Source organism: Adiantum capillus-veneris, chromosome 10, assembly GCF_014529385.1.
Source record: "Adiantum capillus-veneris isolate H3 chromosome 10, ASM1452938v2, whole genome shotgun sequence".
Lineage (NCBI taxonomy): Eukaryota > Viridiplantae > Streptophyta > Polypodiopsida > Polypodiales > Pteridaceae > Adiantum > Adiantum capillus-veneris.
Window position 1 is genome coordinate 61284797 of NC_140940.1, and position 20331 is coordinate 61305127.

A 20331-nucleotide genomic window follows, 5' to 3' on the forward strand; every position below is an offset into this window, starting at 1 on the left:
CGATTGGAGGCAGGGGACCATTGGCCAAGTGGTCCCCTACCCCCAATCGTACCTAGCTAGGTATGCGGTCCCTCTTGAGCAGAAGCTCATTATGTTATGCATTGAATGAAAAACACTGATGAAAAAGACTCCGTTTTCCTACATGAGAAAATTTCTAAATCTTCTTGTGTTAGTTTTCCCTTTGATATACCTTGGAATAATCACTCAAATATATACACTCTGTACTATGAGAAACTGGGTATTGTTGTGTGTATGTCTATGCGTGTGCCCGTCGTGCAACAAGACAATGTAGAAAAAAATACTTGAGAAATACCAAAGATCGTAGAAAAAAATACACTGTACAATACAAGTAACTTACAAAGAGTCATATGTGTAAATGAAACCGTTTAGAAAACCAAACATGCAAACTCAATAGCGAATACATAGAAAATTCTTACAAAGATGTCTTTCCATCACCCTTTGACACAAATCAGGCACAAGATAATTTTTGTCATCTACTATGTTTCCCAAGAGGTTTTAACCGATCTGCAAGCTTTGGAATGGGGATAAAAATCAAGGCCACTTAATCAGGAATCTCTCAGCTTGGTCTTTTTCCTCCTTCCACCTTCGGCAAACTATTTGAATCCGTAAAAGCACAATCATGAAAAGATATAAACTTGTCCTCCTTTTTTATGTTGCATGTTGAGTTTGACACATTCTTACTTTAAATTCTTACCTTGGATTATATTTCGATGTTAATTGCATTACGAAACGAAGTAGTTTCCTTCATGATAAAGATGGTGTCTTTTTTTTTCTAATTATCAAAAACATAAATTCTAATAATTGAAAAAATCTAATGTTGTCAAACACGTGAAGCTTTTGCAAGCATAAGAATCTCAATTAAACTGTTGATTTCTATTTTTCTAATGAGAAAAATTTCACATGCAAAACATGTTCACCATAGAATTGCATTGTGTGAATAGAAGAGAGAGGGAAAATCTTTGGTGGGCTCGCTGTGCTTGGAGAGTCTGAACTCGCCATGAGTCCATGTGTGCATTTTTACGGGAACCCGCGCCTGCCTAAGCTGCATTATATGTTATACGCAATCCATATAATACACCATACACGAGCATACTATAGGTTATCCCATATTATACGGGTGTATTATTACTCGATGCAAACCATGTGGTGAAATTTCTTAGAGAGCATCAATTTCTATATGCTCTTTTTCGAATAAAAATCACCCAATAAAACTTTATAGATATTTTGTGCGACAAGGTTTGCAATCGCATATCATGTTCTTGCCACCTTGCAAGAAGTGAAGCCTGCTTTGATTGAAACTGTAGCTGATAGACGATGGGATGCATGGCTCAGCAAGTATCCTAGCTACTAAAAGACAACTACAAGATGTGCACAACTTGTGAACTTGACAACTTTTTGGCACAATGTAGAGAGGATTGTCAGTCCGGACAAACCATTTCTTCTTTGGTCGAGTTTATTGGTACATGTCAGACGCATTGTGCAAAGTAATAGAGCATGTTGGCATTGGTGCAAAGAACAAAGCTTTCATAATCACAGTTGCCAACATGCGATGGTGCAGTTGCATATGCCATTGCATGGTGTTTCATTTGTATTGGATCCCAAATCCCGAATGCATCAACAATCGGCCAACAAAAAATTCATGACCGACTTCAAAACAGTCAACTCTTAACTGTTGGGACAGGAGGATGGGGAAATTGCTTTTCATCAGCGAGTTGATTATGCTAACATAACTTGTATGTTCCTGGATCCATGGCATATATATGCCATTTCACACACAAGTGTGCTTATACAATGGAAGGAGTATGGCGAAAGAAAGTGGATCTGCAACACATTGCAGTAAAGGTTTTATCTATTGCAGCATCAAGTGGAAATTGTGAGAGATCTGCAACATGAGATTTATCCATAAGCCAGTGAGCATTGCAACAAGAGCAACACAAAAACACTACGGTGTCTTCTAAACCCATGGCTATAATGATGGTGATATGGAATGGGAGATAGCTTCAGAATGCTCTAATATGGATGAAGTAGATGATATCGCTGGTGTTTTTCATGCGGACGAAGATGTGTGACTTAAGTCCTATAAGTTTTTCCCGGTGTGATTACTTGAAAATTATGAAAGATAGTCATGCTATACTACTTGATGTTCACCTACTTATAACCTTGAAAGAAAAATACAAGATAATTTAATCATGGTGCAAAAAAGAGACAGAATATCTATCACCATGTCATAGAAAAGACACAAGATAACTTGATTAATTATACAATTTACATTTTCAACTAGATAAAAGACAACAATCAAATCATCACTTTGATCATCAGCTGGTCATAGACCAAAAATCATTACAATGTCATAGCCCACTCTATGGCCACCATTTAGACAACGAGAAAGATCAAAAGCGTTAGGTAGAGTTAAGGGATTGTTTCGCTTGCCACTCTCAAGGTGGGTAAGTACATTGCTTAAACAATCACTTTTGTTTTTCTTTTGAGGCACCAACATGCACTTTAAGAGTTGTTTACGAGTATGACATATGGAGAATATTTACATGGAGGGGGACTAGTAGATATGCATTCTGGGAGGCCCATGAAAAATATCTCTTGCTTTGATTTCTAGTTTCTATTTGAAAGTTGCTGAGTGGAGGAAATAATGCCGCTGTTTTGGTCTTTGTACATGACTCCAATCCACAATGCCTGCATAGACCCCCTTCTGTCAAAAATGAAGCATCATGTTGCAGGAGTGTACGTCATTGTAGAGATAGTCGTGTGCATGTAGATACTTCAAGGTCTGAACAAGAGAATTAATTATCTGCAAAATGTTACTGTGCAATAGCTCTACTACTCCTTTAGTGGTCACATAATTGCTAGCGGTAGGTTGACTTCCATCTGCATTGCACTCTTTTATTCCCTTCTCTACATGGCCGACATTCCAAAAACATGAAATGAGCTGCATTGCAATCTTTTATCCCCTTCTCTACATGGCCGCCATTCCAAAAACATGAAATGAGCATTGGATGATCCATGTGACAAACCATGGCAAGTGAATAAAATAACATCATCACGAGCGATGTCCATAATTGGTGGCTTTGTTATAACTTGTTGATCCACTATAGGTCCATGCAAGTGGATTTTGAAGATCTTCATTGCATACAATGGATCTTTAAATGAAAGATGAGTGACACCTACGTGCTTCACGTGTGCCCACCTTTGGGTGCATGGCTGTCTCTACCCTAATGCTCCAGCCATCAATGTGTATCCAACATTCAATAATCTTGCTTCATTCTTACAATATGTAGATAGAGGGGAGCAAGGTATTCTTGGATATTGCAAGCGATTGTCGACTATTGGAGCTAAAAGCGCATGATGTTCTTTGCATCAATGTCAAATTCTTTCCCGTACCACTAGCGAATTGCACGAAAGAATCGTTCATGCAGAGAAGGAAGTAAAAAATCTTAAGCTACAGATAGAAGAGAAGGATGCTAAGATTGAAAATATTGAAGATACAATCTTGCATCTTAAAAAGACGCCGTTAGGTACAAGGGAACGTAAGAGGATCTTCAATGCCATAGAGACTTTAGCCCCCGAAGGTGGTGCTAAAAAAAGAAGGTTTATAGCTACAAGGTGCATTTTGCTACACTCCCATCTATGCTTTAAATTTCTTTTTTGGTAATGTTTTTAGGAATTTTATCCAAGAGCTGTGTAGTGGCCACAACCACAAAGATGGCATCCATTTATTGAGTTTGTGCCTCAAGATATTGGATGTCGTAGGCCTTCTACGAGCACCAAATGCAAAAAATTTAAACAATACTCTCACAAAGGAGGTGATGGAAAAGTTTTCAAATCTTGCGAGCGATGTTGATGTACAGAAGGCTTGTGATGAAGTGGGAATTAGTACTAAGGGCTACATTGCCTTATATGGTCTCCTTAAGGATGCTTTAATGGAAAGAGTAATTTTTGAGAATACTTTTCCTATACCACTTAAGGTCAATATTTCTAAGAAGGCCTCAAACGAGGATCTGTACTTTCACATTAGAGGCTATTTGCACACAAAGGAGATAATGCATCTATCCATCTTTACCAAGCGGTCAAAAGGAGTAAGAAAAGGTACCAATGCAAGCGTATGTGCAAAGAGGGTGGATAAGGGATTTCCTTACTCAATGTCAAATAATATTTTTGTTGATGTGAGATGTCTTCAAATGGCAATGATTCCCTTTTAATGTGTACACCTAATGATGAGGCTTTAGTAATGCATAGTCTTTTTTTTGAAACTATATGTTATTTTGGACATTTTCCACTGATAGGTTCAAAGTTGGTGTTTGTGCTCAATCTAGACAAGTATCAGATTGTGAAGAAATGAAGACTAGAAAGGATGAGTATTACTCTCATAAACGAGGTATTATTTCATGCAAAGTGTACAACTATGAACGAATATTGTGCACCATCTTTCGATGTGCAGTGGAAGAAATAAATTTGGTGACTTGGTGCTATTGGGGTTCCCAAGGAGACCCATGGAATGCTTGCTTGGATTTTTGAACGCATTTCTTGGATAACAGATTTCATTAAGGCACATCTAGCTAGGGAAAAACTCCAAGTAGATGACACAGCAGAGTTTGAAGTTGACTAGCACTTAGGTGGTGATTTGAAAACAATCAAGTACATTGTAAGGTGAAAACAAGGGGCTGGAGATCTATATCCTTGTCCATACTGCATTAAGGGCTATAAGGGAAATGCAAATTGCAATGGTCGATGAAATAGAGGAAGCGGAAATTTCACAAATTACACGTGTGTGGGAGCATTTGGTGCTACGATGTCCTATGCTAGGGGAGTCCAATCATGCCATAAAAGACAGTGAACAGTGGAACTCTATAATTAAATTCCCTCTCAAAAATGTGCATTTTTCATTTGGAAGAGGATGGGGTATAGGAGTGCCTCTTTATTTTCCATGAGATTATGGCGGTGATTAGCATTTAAATAGATGCATGACATGTGTGCAAGAATGGTGGGTGTGCAAGAGAGGTGTAAGAGTGGTCAAAGGATGTACTTTTCTCCCCAAAAAAGGGGGTGGATAAATTTATGGTTTTTGGCCTTTCATAACTCCTATATAATCTCCAATTTGAGCAGAGATTATATCTGGTCTGTAATCTACACGCCAAGCTCTTTCCGTAGATATGTTACATGATATGGTTTTGCCCACTAGATTTTAATTTTGATTTTGGGAAAAAAATTGAATTGAAATATACTAACCATTTTGTGTGTTTGAATTCAAAATTTGTCCTTTGATTGCTTTCTTAATACTAAAGGTTTGACTCCCTTAAACTATGAAATAAATAAGCCCTCCTAGACCCCATTCTCTTCCTAATGTGCACACTTCATGCTTTTATGCGCATCTTTGATCGTTTATTTAAGCTTCCTATTTGATTATGTCTTCATAATGGAGCCTGCAAAGAGGTCGCTTGATGCTATCTCAAAAGTAGAAGGGATTCTAAATTCAATAGATTGTCGTGGGACCGATACCTCGAGTGTTGCGTAGAAGAACAATCCAAAATTTGGTGGCGGAGTTCACAAAGGCGGTTGCATTGCATGGGTTGAAATAAACATTACACACTATATGGTGAGTGCTTTCCATTTTGCCTTGTTCTATTCTATGCTTTAGTTTTGATCATCAATGTGTTGTAGCTTTATGGGAACACATCCTCTATGCACGTGGTGCATACTTTATGAACATGTATTGTTCATTATATATTTGGAGCACGCAAGGTATGGAGAAGTCACACTACTCTGCTAGGGGGGCCTACTTCAAGAGTACAAGACATGGAGGGGGGTTTAGTGCGCTCATTTTATCTTCAAGATATGTCTAATTGATTTTATCGTACCACCTTTGGACACAAAGTGTTGATTGAACGTGCAAGGTCATCGTGCTTAACAAAAGAAGCCATTCAACTAGCCCATGCTCGTTACTTAGAGTACTAGTGATCCTCACAAGGTCCAGTATGGCATGCAGAGTGGCAAGCATCAAGGACCATGGTGGGAAAAGTCTAGCCCAAGAGGCAATAAATGTACTTGGAATTTGAGTAGACATTGTTTATGCAAATTTGCAAGAAGATGTATAGCTCTGTGTGTTTGAATAGTTCTCTATTTTCATCTGATTTTGTAGTTCAAAATATTATTTACTCGTGCTTTTAGCGGCTCTTTTCCACAAAGTGAACCTACACTTATATGTCCACCCTGCATCTAGAGGAAAACCCACTTCAAGAATACAAGACATGGAGGGGGTTTAGTGCGCTCATTCTATCTTCAGGAAATGTCGAATTGATTTTATCGTACCACCTTTGGATGCAAAGTGTCGATTGAACGTGCAAGGTCATCATGCTTAGCAAAAGAAGCCTCTCGAATAGCCCATGCTCATTCCTTAGAGTACTACTGATCCTCACAAGGTCCAGTATGGCATGCAGAGTGGCAAGCATCAAGGACCACGGTGGGAAAAGTCTAGGCCAGGAGGCAATAAATGTACTTGGAAATTGCGTAGACATTGTTTGATTGTTTATGCAAATTTTCAAGTAGACATATAGCTCTGTGTGTTTGAATAGTTCTCTACTTTCATGTGATTTTGTAATTCAAAAGATTATTTACTCGTGATTTTAGCGGCTCTTTTCCACCATGTGAACCCACACTTATATGTTCACCCTATATCAAGAGGACCTCCTCCCCCCCATCACAAACACAGAACACTCCCTCCCTCACTGAATACTGGTGCACAGAAGGCAGAAGATGCGTGTAAATCGACAACCAAAAGAGCTAGCTAGCCCCGCCCTGAATGCATAGAGACGGACACATCCAATAAGCATCCATTGTGGGAAGGGGACGACATCCTAGTGAATCATAGGGTGGGTTAAAAGACATTGCCAAGAGGGATGGGCGCGATGCCTTCCGGCCCAAGTCACCAGAATGTGACCGGCAAGTCACTACCCAGGGTAATGGGTGCCATGTCTCTAATCAACCTAACAATCATGAGTGAAGCAGTGATGATGAATATTATTATTCTCATGAAGATGCCCCCCAACCACCTCCCAAGCGCCATTGCAAGTTTAGATTCTACAAGAAGCTGCAAAGAGCAGAGCCACAAGGAGCTCAGAGCCCCCCACAACATTGACCTCAAAGAGCACGATGCTTTTGTAGAGCATTTGCTGAAATCCGACATCACCAAAAGACAACATACCTGCTTATCAAGAAAGCACCATTTGCATGGACATTTAAAGAGGTGCTACAAAGATACAGCATAAAGCTTTGGATGTCTGTTGCTGCCCTCGAGTCAAACCAAGAGGTTGCATAGACTTATTTGGTCAGTCTCTCTTTTGACACGTTCTTATGTGTTGTCCATGCTAAGTGTGTAACAATCATGACCAAGGACATGCAATTACTAGCATGTCACCTAGGACATGAGTGATACTTTCTGATGTCAGACCCTTTTTTGTAACTAACCATTTTATTGGAAACAAGTTCGCTTTGGAACCCTTGTACTAGAATCAAGTTTTCTTTGGAACTCAATGTATTTGCACTTTGTGATAAATACAATCATGTATCTTCTGTCGCTCTATGTAAACTTGAAACAAGTTTTTTTGTTTGTGTAATTTCGCTCATTTTGCAGGAACGCTACAGGGGATATATGTCAATGAATTTAAACTTAATGTCTATTGTTTTCTACATTTATTTTATTTAAATGGTTGAAGTTGATGATAATCAACTATACAAAAGGTTCTCCAAGTGACCTGCATATGTTAGATGATGGAAAATCAGGCTTAAAAATTATCCTGTGACTAGTTAAAATTGTCCATTTGGTACACCTAGTGCCCTAAATTTGCTAAACGATATCAAATTGGAAAAAAATAACTTTATCCACAAGGCAACGAGGATTGGCTAGAGGGGTTGTTTGAGGGATGGTGGCTAAGCATAGGAGTTTACTTGCAGCCTTAAGCACCCTTTTTCACAAGCTAATTCACTTGCGTCATAATCTCCTCTTCTTGAGCCAGTGAGAGCTGATCAAGAGGCTTATCAGGAGGTGAACTACCATGTAGAAGTTCTATTGACATCTTATTCCGTTTTACAAGATAGCTCCCTAGGAATGTCATCCGTTGTCGTGCAGCTCCTCTCCCATGCTAAGAAAGATACCAAGAAGATGCTCATTGAGCTTAATTGAAGCTTACCTGATTAACGATGAGTGTTTAGGGCTTGCTAACAAGCTAGTTCTACAATTAATGTATGTGAGATGCGGCTTTAAAGGAACAACATATTCCTTGATGATGCTAAAAAGGAGTATTCTTGAGGTCATCACAGATTGGAGATTATGATCTAAAATTGCAGTCCTTGAAGTGCTCTTCCGACGTGACTTTTGTTGAACTTAAATGTGAAGCTACTCTAAATATAGACCTAGGTCTACTCTATACATATATTACCTTGGGTGTGTATTCTACAAAATTTGGGGTTGCACACTCTGCGTATCACCTCTCTATTCTTCTCTTTCTCTACCTTCTTGTAACATTTAATGGCCTAGTAACTGTTGAGCTTATATGTAAAGCTATTCATATATGGCTTCTCTATATATAACACCTAGGTCTCCTCTATATATACATCATTTAATGTGTGTATTCCACACACTTTGGGGTTCTATTTCTGTGCGCTATCTTTCTCTCTCAACATGGTATTAGAGTAGGACGTCTTTGTTTTTAATTTTTCTCTTAATTAGAAATGATTTTGCAAAAACTACCCGATTTTGCAAAAACAACTCCGCATAAGGCACCGCAATCAATGTGGTCTACAACTTTCCAGAAGAAACTTTTTTCAAATTTTGTACCCATTTTGAGTTATCGTTCGTGGACTGTATACATGTCTGAAAAGCAACTTTTGCTTTTTGTTTTCATTTTTTGTCCTAGTTGAAAATGATTTTGCAAAAGCAATCCGTGGGAGGCATTGGAATTGATGTGGTTTACAACGTTGCAGAAGAAACTTTTTTCAAATTCTGCACCGATTTGAGTTATCATTCGCAGACAACATACATGTCTGAAAACCGACTTTCACTTTTTGTTTTCAAATTTTCTCTTGATTGAAACCGATTTTACAGAAACAACACTCGTGAAGCACTAGAATCGATGTGTTCTACAACTTTGTAGAAGAAAGTTTTTCCAAATTTTGCACTGACTTTGACTTATCGTTCTCGCAGACTACGTACATGTCTAAAAAGCAACTTTCATTTTTTGTTTCCATTTTTTCTCCTAATCAAACACGATTTTGCAAAAGCAGCCCGTGCAAGGCACCATAATCAATGTGGTCTAGAACTTTGCAAAAGAAAGTTTCTCTAAATTCTGCATCGATTTTGGGTTATCGTTCTCAGACTAGGAACATGTTTAAAAAGCAAATTTTGCTTTTTGCTTTTCATTTTCCTCCTGATTGAAAACTTATCAATTATATTTTTCTCTTCATCAATCATATATTTGTTACTGATGTAAATTTACTGTAAAAGACAGTTACAAACCGAATCAGTGTAATAGATATATGTTCTCAAAAGTCTATACTATTTCAAGCTATCTAATATGTTCTGAGACATTTACTGATGATTTATTCTTGGATATCAATATTTCAAGATATCAAATGTCTATAGATCTTTTCATGGATATCTGTCATGAATATCGTTTTGATTCAATTGAGCCATTGATGATCGTCCACATTCCGTCGAGGTACTGATGGTACATGATCTTTGTTATATGATATATGCCTTCATTGATTCTGGTATAATTATTCTTCTAGAGATATAGTCTACGTCATTTTATTAATAATCTCTTGTTGATACCATAGTGATGTTGATGGTACCATCATGATGTTTTGTTAGTACTTTGATCATGATGATTTTCGATGATACCATGATGATATTTCGTTCATACCATGGTTATTCTCGATGATACCATGATGTTGTTTCATTGATACCATGGTTATTCTTGATGATACCATGATCTTGTTTCGTTGATACCATGATGTTGTTTCGCTGATACAATTGTTGAGATGTAGAGAGAAAGAGAGAGAGAGACGAGACAAGAGACACACCATATACGCTCCCAAAGACTGATTCATATTGAGGACAAGATACAAATATATATGTGAGACCAAGTTCAGTAGAGTGAGCCATATATAGCTCCAACACCCCCACTCAAACAAAGGTCTCTAGCTTTGGATGAAAAAACACTTGGGGAGTTTAAGGGAAAAACCCAAGCCCCTATACAATGTGAAATATGAACCAGCGGTGATGATGTGAAAGTGAATTGTGCATCTATGTACAAATATTCAAGTGACTTAGATATCACAAGGTGCAAATGTGGAGTGTGCATAGTGCATGGTACCTAAAAGATTACAATGTCATATGTACAAAGCTATTACAATAGCAAAGAAGCTAATCTAGAAAGAGTGAGGCCGAAGAAACTCCAAGCTCCGAGCGCAAGAGGATGAAACATGACTCATTGAGGCCTTTGGTCAAAATGTCTGCAATCATCTTGTCACTTGGACAGTGTTCAACCATAATGGTTCCTTTGCGTACTTCATACTTGACATAATGATAATGGACAGCAATGTGCTTTGACTTATTATGTTGAACATAGTCTTTTGCAAGACTAATAGCACTTTGGTTGTCACACCGCAAGGGTGTGCTAGAAAGAGGAGAGTGACCGATATCAACCAGCATTTGTCGAAGCCAAATCAACTCACGAGCTGCAAGTGATGCCGCAACATATTCTGACTCAGTCGTAGAAACTGCAACGCAACGTTGTTTCTTGTTGGTCCAAGAAACAAGACAACCATTTATAAAGACGCAATTTCCACTAGTAGATCGCATAGATAAATGTGAGCTTGCCCAATCTACATCTGTGTAACCCAAAAGAGAAAGAGATTGCATAGAATCCGATGTGAGTTGTCGTCGATAGACTAAACCAAAATCTATAGTGCATTTCAAGTATTTCAATACATGCTTTGCAACAGACCACTGCTTAAGAGAAGGACATGCAAGATGTTGTCCAAGATAATTAGCAGCAAACAGAATATCAGGACAAGTGTTCATGCCAACAAACTGAAGACATCCAATCAAGTTAGCATAAGGTTGATCTGTGACAAGTTGACCGCCATTGTCATAAGTATTCTTCGTAGAGCTCGCAAGACAAGGTGTGTTGGCTGAATGTGTAGATTCCATACCAAATTTTTGAATAGTATCTGCAATAAACTTTGACTGTCGAAGGAATAAAATACCTTTTGTACGGTTCCGTTGGATTTGAATGCCAAGACAAGAGTGAATCTCTCCAAGATCCACCATATCGAATGCAGAAGACAATAACTTTTTGACTTGCTGAAGAAATCCCAAATCATTGGAAACAAGGATAGTATCATCCACATAAAGAGTAAGAATCACAAAAGTGCTGCCTTGGTGCTTTATGTATAAGTTGGGGTCTGACGAGCAAGAGATGAAACCTTTAGAGGTGAGAAAAAGATCAAATTTTGTATACCAGGCTCGCAAAGCTTGTTTGAGACCATATAGTGCCTTATGGAGTTGAGCAACAACGTCTTCTTTACCTGGAATAACAAACCCTTCTGGTTGTTCCATATAAATTTCCTCTCACTACAAGAGGTTATGTGCTCTTGTGACGCTCTTAGCGACGGAAATACACTGGGTTTTTATAACCCCCGGCGTCGCTATAAGCGTCGCTAAAAGCGTCGCTACGAGAGCGTCGCTATATGCGTCGCTATAGGCGTCGCTATAGACGTCGCTATATAGCGACGCCTATAGCGACGCCTATAGCGACGCTTATAGCGACGCTCTCACAGAAGAGTATAGCGACGCATATAGCGACGCTACAGAGCCATAAATAGCGACGCATATAGCGACGCCTGAGAGAATATTTTTTTGGTGGCAGGGCATTGAATGCCTGCCACCCATCAACCATATTGTACTTGATTCACTTTTTAAAAAAAGTGCAAAGGTAAATAATAGACCCAAAATAGTCACCCACAAGACGCATTGTTTGCAAAATTGACAATTGTACACATCATAGACAAACTGAATTGATTGGCAAATGTAATAATGACAATTGTACAACATCATAGGCATAAAGAATTGATTGGCAAAAGGAATTGCGGTGACAAATGTAATAATATACATGGTTCAAAAAGACGTATAAAATCCGTCTCATGATACATAAGCTATGAGAAACCCTAAACTAATGCTATCTAGCTACGGCTAAACTGACGTCGTCTAATCAGACGTCTCATCGCGTCCAAGCGGCGTATCTGTCGGATTCGGCAAAAAAAGACAATAAGACAGTTTTCAGTAAGTATAAACATATAACGACATTTATAAAACAATACAAAAAATAAAAAAGAGTAAACCGTAATACTAACCATGCCGCTGCGAGAACTGAGAATGTCCATCAGGGCGTTTAAGCCCTTCCTGCCTGCGTACTCGCGCTCGTACGGTGTGGGATCACGTCCTGTCATCGACCACTGTCAAAACATACAAAGATTTCATTATGTTAGAACTAAAAAACTCATAAACCCTAAACTATCGAACATGCATAAAGAGCAATGTGAAAAGACTTACAAAATCGGCCTCAAATGATGCCCATCCACCGCTCCCCAAGTGGTGCGAGCTCCCTGCCTCTACTCGCGCTCTGGCTGCATCTTTTTGTTGCTTCCACTTGTCGGGATTCTCGCGCGCTGCTTTCTTCGCATTCTTCCAATCTTCTTTGGCCAGCCAATCTGGCCTATTCCACCCATTCTTGATTGCTTTTTGCACTTCGGAACGCTTGTGTTTGCAGTATTCGCGCATTCGAATCTTCATCAGGTCTTCATTGAAGCGCTGATCCCGTGTTGGAACGGGAAACTCATCATGAAGTATGCTGATGACTCTGTTTTTTAAATCACTTGGTACTTCACTCCATTTGTTTAGTATATAGTGTCTAAACAGCTGAGAGCAAAGACCACGCATGCGCGAGATCACCTTCTTGCCGTCATCATCCATGATGATGCCGCCGCTGATGTCGACGGAGTAAGGCAAGCCCTCTGGCCGGTGACGCGTGAACCTGGGTGTCCCGGCAGGGGTCTCTAGCGGCGTGTCGATGGGGGTACGGACGTCAGGTGTCTCCACCGGCGTCTGGGCCCCGAAGCGAGGAGTGTCGAGTGGGGTGGCTCCTGGCGGAGTAGGTAGAGGTGTGTAGCTTCTAGGAACAGTCAGCCGTGCAAAACCTGGCGTAGACGGCGATGCTGTGGCTGGTGTGGGGGCGGGCAAAGAAGGGGAGGGTAAAGAGCCTCGTCGAACACGAGGCGGTGTGGAGGCATCGGTGGCGGAATCCCCACAACAACCGCCACCGCCACCACTAGAGCGCCGGTGTCTAGAAGAGTGTGACGCTCGTCTCGTCGACGCCGAAGCTTCGGAGCGCACCGAATGCTCCGAAAGAGAGGGAGATGCGGATGGTGTAGGAACGCGCGATGATGCGCCAGAGCGATGACGCTCCACGTACCACTGTCTCTGCTGCGGTGACAAAGAAGAAAGAAACTCCTCATCATCCATACCTGCATTAAACACACGAATATTTAAACTTAATATTGAATGAATAGAGTAGACAATGACGCAAATACCATTAAATACAATGACGTAATGACGCATATAAATACAATGACGCAATGAATTGAGTGGTAGAAGAGGCAAGTCGAAAACTCAGAATTTTCAATCAAAAGAGCTAGAGCTTTTACAGCACGGAGCAAAATTGTTCAAATACAATATTTGTGGCTTTAAGAGATCTCTCTCTCATCCTCGCATAACTCAGCATAACTTCCTATATCTATATAGAGCTCTCCGTTTAAACACATATCCTCTGTTTCATTTTGTAGCTCCTCTGCATGCACCCCATATAGAGCAGTAGCATCTTGATGCTCGTCTGGCACCACCGCAGCGGCTTCTGATTGAGCATCTTCTCTGATCTCCTCCATTGATGTCGTTGTGATTGGCACATGGTAGCCTTCATACGTCCTTGCACTACGAGGGGCTACCTCTATGACGTACCACCAGTTTGATGTAGACTTTGTAGGATGAAATACTACCTGCCAGAGCCACATAACTTACATGAGAGCTTTCAAGCACATAACTTGTAAAAGGGGGATGTTAACTATTTATATACTTACTTGTTCACAATGCTCGGGTAGTACGAAAGTGTCTCTTAGGTCAGTCCATTTCTTAGTAGAATCCACCTCAAGAAAACCAGACTCTCCTCTACGCACAGTAGCGTTTCGACCCTCCATGATTATCTTGAACCATTGCACGTCGAACAAGTCGACAAAAAATCCTCTGTAATCGATCCTCAAAATCTCTTGCAGCGTGCCGAAGTAAGTGAGTTCCGCCACCACGGGATCTGCATCAGAGGAACGTCGTCGACTAAACTGTTCAAATTTTGCCATGATTCCACAATCTTGAGTAAAACGCTTTTTGTCGATTCGTTCCACCCTAAAATGTCGACCTTTACACCATGCTGCTGTGTATGACTTATACTACAACGAACAAAGATTATGAGTGGCCGTTCAAACGTTTATAAATAAAGTCACTTGCTAGTCGTACATTGCAAACTTACCTTGGTCGCGCAACCCCGAGAGTACTCCCACTCTTCTTCAGTCACTTCGTCACCGCATTGTTGTGCGCTTTTCAATTGGTTGTGCAACCATCTTAAGCTCATGAAGGTTGGTAGGCTCTCCAGAACCGCTGGATAGTGCATCGGTGGTCGTCTTCCCCGTCTCCACTCGATTCGTGCCCTTTGTCGCTCTTGCTTTGCATCCTCATATTGTGAAATCCACTTTTGCATCACTGGATTGTGAAGCATGCAAAATCGGTTGATTTTAGCCTCTAGATCTTCCGTCATCTTCTTCTCAACACCGAGATTGCACATGACAATCCCAGATATGCGCTCATCATCTATGGTTCGCCATAGCGTATCCCGGGATTTATCAAATCCGTCTAACCACTCTCCAATGTACACTAGGGACTCTGATACCAACCAACCTTCTGCCATGCTACCCTCCGGACGTGCCTTTTGACGCACATATCCCTTAAGCGTTTTCATGAAACGCTCTAAGAAGAACATCCATCTGGAATGAACTGTGCCAGCTATTTCCACCTCATCAACTATGTGAATAAGAAGATGCACCTGAATGGTTAGCATTGTAGTAGGAAAATGTTTCTCAAACATGCACACAAGCTCCGCAGCATTTAGTTTGGCGAATGGTATGGAGTCTACGTCGATCTCCTTTTGTGAGATCCATTGCACCAGCTTTGCAAGTTTGTAGATTGTGTTACGGATGTCGAGAGACAAACATCCCTCAATGGCAACCGGTAAAATAAACTGTAAAGTATGTGCAGCAATGATATTAAAGTCCACATTTTATGCAATGATATTAAAGTCCACTATGAACGTACCTGACACATTTTATGCCAATCGTGTGACTTCAAACCGGTAAGCTTTCCTTCTTTAGTAAAACACGTTCGGAGCGAGTGCATTACGCCAGTGGGGGTCCGCAAAGATCGAATGGCCTCTTTTACTTTGCGTTCTTGGGCTCCTGTGAAAATCCATGGTGCTTTAGGAAGTTTTATCGATCCATCAGACGCTGTTTGCGGCCAATATTGCTCCATACGATCCACATTTCTAAGGTCAACTCTGGCTCCCAAAGTATCTTTCTTGCCGGTCAAATGGTCCCATAGTAGATTACCCACATTCTTGAATATGTGCATTGGATCGAGCAAGTGATTGATCACGAGTCGAGGCCAGTATGGTAACTCGTACCATAGAGATAGTCTCTTCATCCCTGGAGGCAATCCGTCATCGCACATCTCCTTCTGCTCTAACCATGCTTGTGCAGACATCCTTGGTGGCTCTCTTCCCAAAAAGCCGTCGCGTAACACATGATTCTCCGGAAGATACGCTTGATGACCTTCGTAGATTTGCTTCTTCAGTGAGGGTGCCCTACGTGCATTCAGTCTAGGTCCACATGTGACACATGCTCTGTATCCGCTTGTTTGAAGCCCTGCATGTATACACATGATAATAGATCAACTATGGGGAAAAACCAGATTTACAGTGTCTGAGAGAGGAGTGTCAATAGATCACCTGAGCATTCTGTTAGCCCGGGATAGTCATGCATGGTCCACATTAGAATACCTCTGATCAAAGCATTCCGTCGTCCTGTGTGTCGGCTCATATCCACCACCTCTATGCCAATCCACAATTGTTGTAGCTCTTCCAATAGTGGACGAAGATACACATCCATATTCCCCACTTTATATCGCCCTGGCACAATCAAGCTTAGCCATAGGTGCCCCTTCTTCGTAGTCAACCACGGGGGAATGTTGTAGTTGACGATGACAACGGGCCATACACTGTAAGATGTTGATCTTTGACCAAATGGATTTACGCCATCCATAGCCAGGCCTAAGCGCAAATTTCGAGCTTCCCTGGCAAAATCCGACCATGTTCCATCTATATGTTTCCAGGCTGCGCAATCTGCAGGAATTCGTAGCACACCATCCGAAGATTTATTCTCCTCATGCCATGATGCTAGGGCGGCCATGGACTTACATTCGAAGAAATGCTTGATGCGAGGAAGCAAAGGAAAATGTCGCAAAACCTTTTGTGGAATTTTTGTCCCGTGGAGATCTACTCGATATCTTTCGGAATCACATTTCGGACACTTCTCCATGTCTGTGTATTCCCCTCTGAAAAGAATGCAGTCATTAGGACAAGCGTGGATAGAATTGTAATCCATCCCCAAGTTTCGCAAAATCTTTCTTGCTTCATCTCGGGAATCTGGCATCACATTGTCAGCTGGTAGAATGTGCTCTTTCAGCAATCTACACAACATAAAAATATGATACAGTCGTGTAAAAATCTATCAGCTCATTATACACCATGAGTTCTATTAAAGTAAACTAATTGTAATAGATCACCTGAAAAGCGCTGTGACCTATATTTGTGACCCATTGGTCAATACCTATATTTGTGGGTACAAGAAATCTAGACACCCACGTCTACATGATACTGCATGTAGTGGACAAAATCCCTTTGCCTCTTCTCTAGCTGTAGCACTTCACTTCATCTTAACATCTTTTCACAGTAGATCTTTTCACTGTTCGTCTAACTCTAAACCCTAAACCGTAAGTAATTCTTGCGTGGACTCGATCTAACGTAAATAAGCGTAAATCTAAATAAACGTAAATCTAACTAAAAATAAAGCTAAATCTAATTTAACGTAAGTCTAATGACTAGAGGTTGTCTAGATGGTCATTGTGTCGGGGATGTAGTGACTCTTGCCGCCCTGAAGATCCACCTTCTTCCCTATCTTCTGAAGACATTTCACCAGTACTTTTGGATCGACGGAGCCCACTATGAGTGAAGGCAGCAATACCCTATATTCCATTGAGGGCTTTCTTCACCCGCTTCATGCAGGCATCGCAGTCTATGGAGACCCGCATCTAATCTAATATAACATAAATCTAAATCTAGCTTAAATAAATGTAAATCTAGTTAAAAATAAACCTAAATCTAATTTAATGTAAGTCTACATATAACCTAATCTTTAACGTCTTTTAAAATAGTTTCCTACGACGTTATAACTCTCTTCTTCCTGTGTGTGTGCGCGTGTGTGGATGTGTGTGCCAATAAAAAGAGATAAATGGTATAACCTTTCTATCACCCATGCCAAGTATGATAGATTGATTATGCCATTTCTCTCTTGAATAATAGGTCTTCAGTTCAACTCCTCGTCGGCTAGATCTTTAGGTCTTTTAATTTTAATTAGTTTCCTACGACGCTCCCTTAGTTTCTCTTTCTTTTTCTCTCAATGTGTGTGCGTTTTTTTGGATCGTATGCATGTTTTCTTTCTCTTTTCCTCTCTCAATGTGTGCGTTTTTTGTTTATGCATGTTCTCTCTCTCTTTTCCTCTCTCAATGCGTGCGTTTTTTGTTTATGCATGCTCTCTCTCTCTTTTTCTCTCTCAATGTGTGTGTGCATTCTTTGTTTATGTATGTGTGTGCGTTTTTGCACTCTCTCTCTCTCTCTCTCTCTCTCTCTCTCTCTCTCTCTCTCTCTCTCAAAAACACTATATGTGTGTGTGTATGTGTGTGTGTGTGAGAGAGAGAGCGAGGGAGAGAGAAAGAGAGGAAGGGAACATGAGAATGAGGAGAGGGAAGGAGCATACCTGTCTCTCCTTCCTCTCCTCGTGTGTGTGTGTGTGTGTGTGTGTGTAAAAGAAAAAGAGAGAGAGAGAGAGAGAGAGAGAGAGGGAGAGCGTTACCTGCTCTTTGCTTGAGGGCGTCGAAAAACTCAGATCTGAGATCTGAGTTTTTGGGCGCGCTCGGTTATTTTTCTTACCCCAGCTAGCGTCGCTATAAGCGTCGCTATGAGCGTCGCAAATTTCTTTGTAAATTTGCGACGCTCATAGCGACGCTCATAGCGACGCCGGGAATTTTTTTTTTTGAGCGTCGCTGTGTGAGCGTCGCTAATGTGAAGAGCCTCTTGTAGTGTCTTCCAAGTCACGGGATCTTCAGAAGTAGAAAAAGCATTATCAGCAATATCGTCATCATAAACATGACATGAGCCATGTTCAAAATCAATAGGCAGATCAACAAAAATATCAATATCATCATTGGCAACATATGGAATGGATGGTTGTGAAGAGGAAAGTTGCTCTATAGGAAGAGTTTCATCTTCTGAAAGAAATGGAAAAGCCTGAATCAATGATTTAGTATCATCAGAATCATCCATGGACCATGAGCCTCCCATAAGCTGTTCGTTAAAAGTAGCATCACAATTCACAATTACTTTCTTGGAGGAAGGGTCATAGAATTTGTAGCCTTTGGAAGTGTCAGAATATCCAATAAAAATAACTTTAAGACCAAGAGCATCAAGCTTTGTTCGTGTTTCTTTGGGAACATGAATATAAGCAATACATCCAAAGGTTCGAAAATGAGATACAGAAGGAATGTCACTTTTCCATGCTGTGATGGGTATCTTACCAGAGGGTGCAGTAGTAGGGTCTGAATAAATCCATGGCATTATTCAATCAGAAAGGCAAAACCGAGGGGTAAATATACTCTCAACTGGCCCCATGAGATTTTTGGATACGAGCAAGGCTCAACAGCCTACTCTATCACAAATGGAGACTCCTCTAATGAGCCCCATGGACCCATCTTACGTCATTTCACCTGGGGTCTCTATGAAATCTGAGCCTCCGAGCGAAAACTTTAGCTTCCCTAACTTGGCTCAACCCTCTATTAAGGAAAACACAGTGCTCACTCCAGGGATAAGCCTGACAAAGAATGTACCGATGACATCTACGGTTAACGCAGTGCCACTACCTAGTGTCGTAGTACCTAATATGGGGCCTCGACCATATGTGCCTCTAGCCCCTTATGCACACATGGCGATTCTTTCGTTCAGCAACACCATTCTGTTGAGGCAAATATGGAATAGTGTGTTCATGATGAATTCCACTGTCAGCACAGTAACTCACAAACTCTTGAGAAACATATTCGCCTCCATTGTCACTACGAAGCTTCTTAAGGTGACGACCAGTTTGAAGTTCCGCAGCCTTGTGGAATTGTTTGAAAACACATAAGGCTTCAGATTTTTGTCTAAGTAGAAATACGGTCGTATACCTTGAGAAATCATCAATGAAAGTAATGAAGTAGCGATATTGTGATCTCGAAGAAGGTAGAGGTCCACATATATCAGTATGAACAAGATCCAATATGTCATGAGAATGAGTTGTATTTGAAAGAGGAAAGGGTTTACGATTGTGTTTCCGAAGAGCACGAAATTCACAAATTCCTATATGGGGATGGGCTTTAAGATCCATGCCATGAACAAGATCACGACGTTGAAGATCAAGGAGTTTTGAGAAATCAGCATGAACAAAACGGTGATGCCATAATTTGCAATCATGATCACCTGGAGCAGTGACAATATTTGCTACAGCATCGTTGAGAGAGAGTTCAAACAAATTACCATTTCGAGAAGCAGTGGCTATAGTCTGTCCATCTTTCTCAATTCGGCATTTGGTATGATCAAATCCAACAAACAGACCAAGATCAACAAGTCTAGCAACTGAAAGAAGATTACGTTGAAGATCTGGTACATGTAATACTCCTCGCAAAATTCGAGTGGAAGAAGATAAGGTACCAAGATATAAGTCTCCAATACCCTTTACTTGACAAGTAGTATCATCAGCAAGATAAACAACATGTTGAACTGG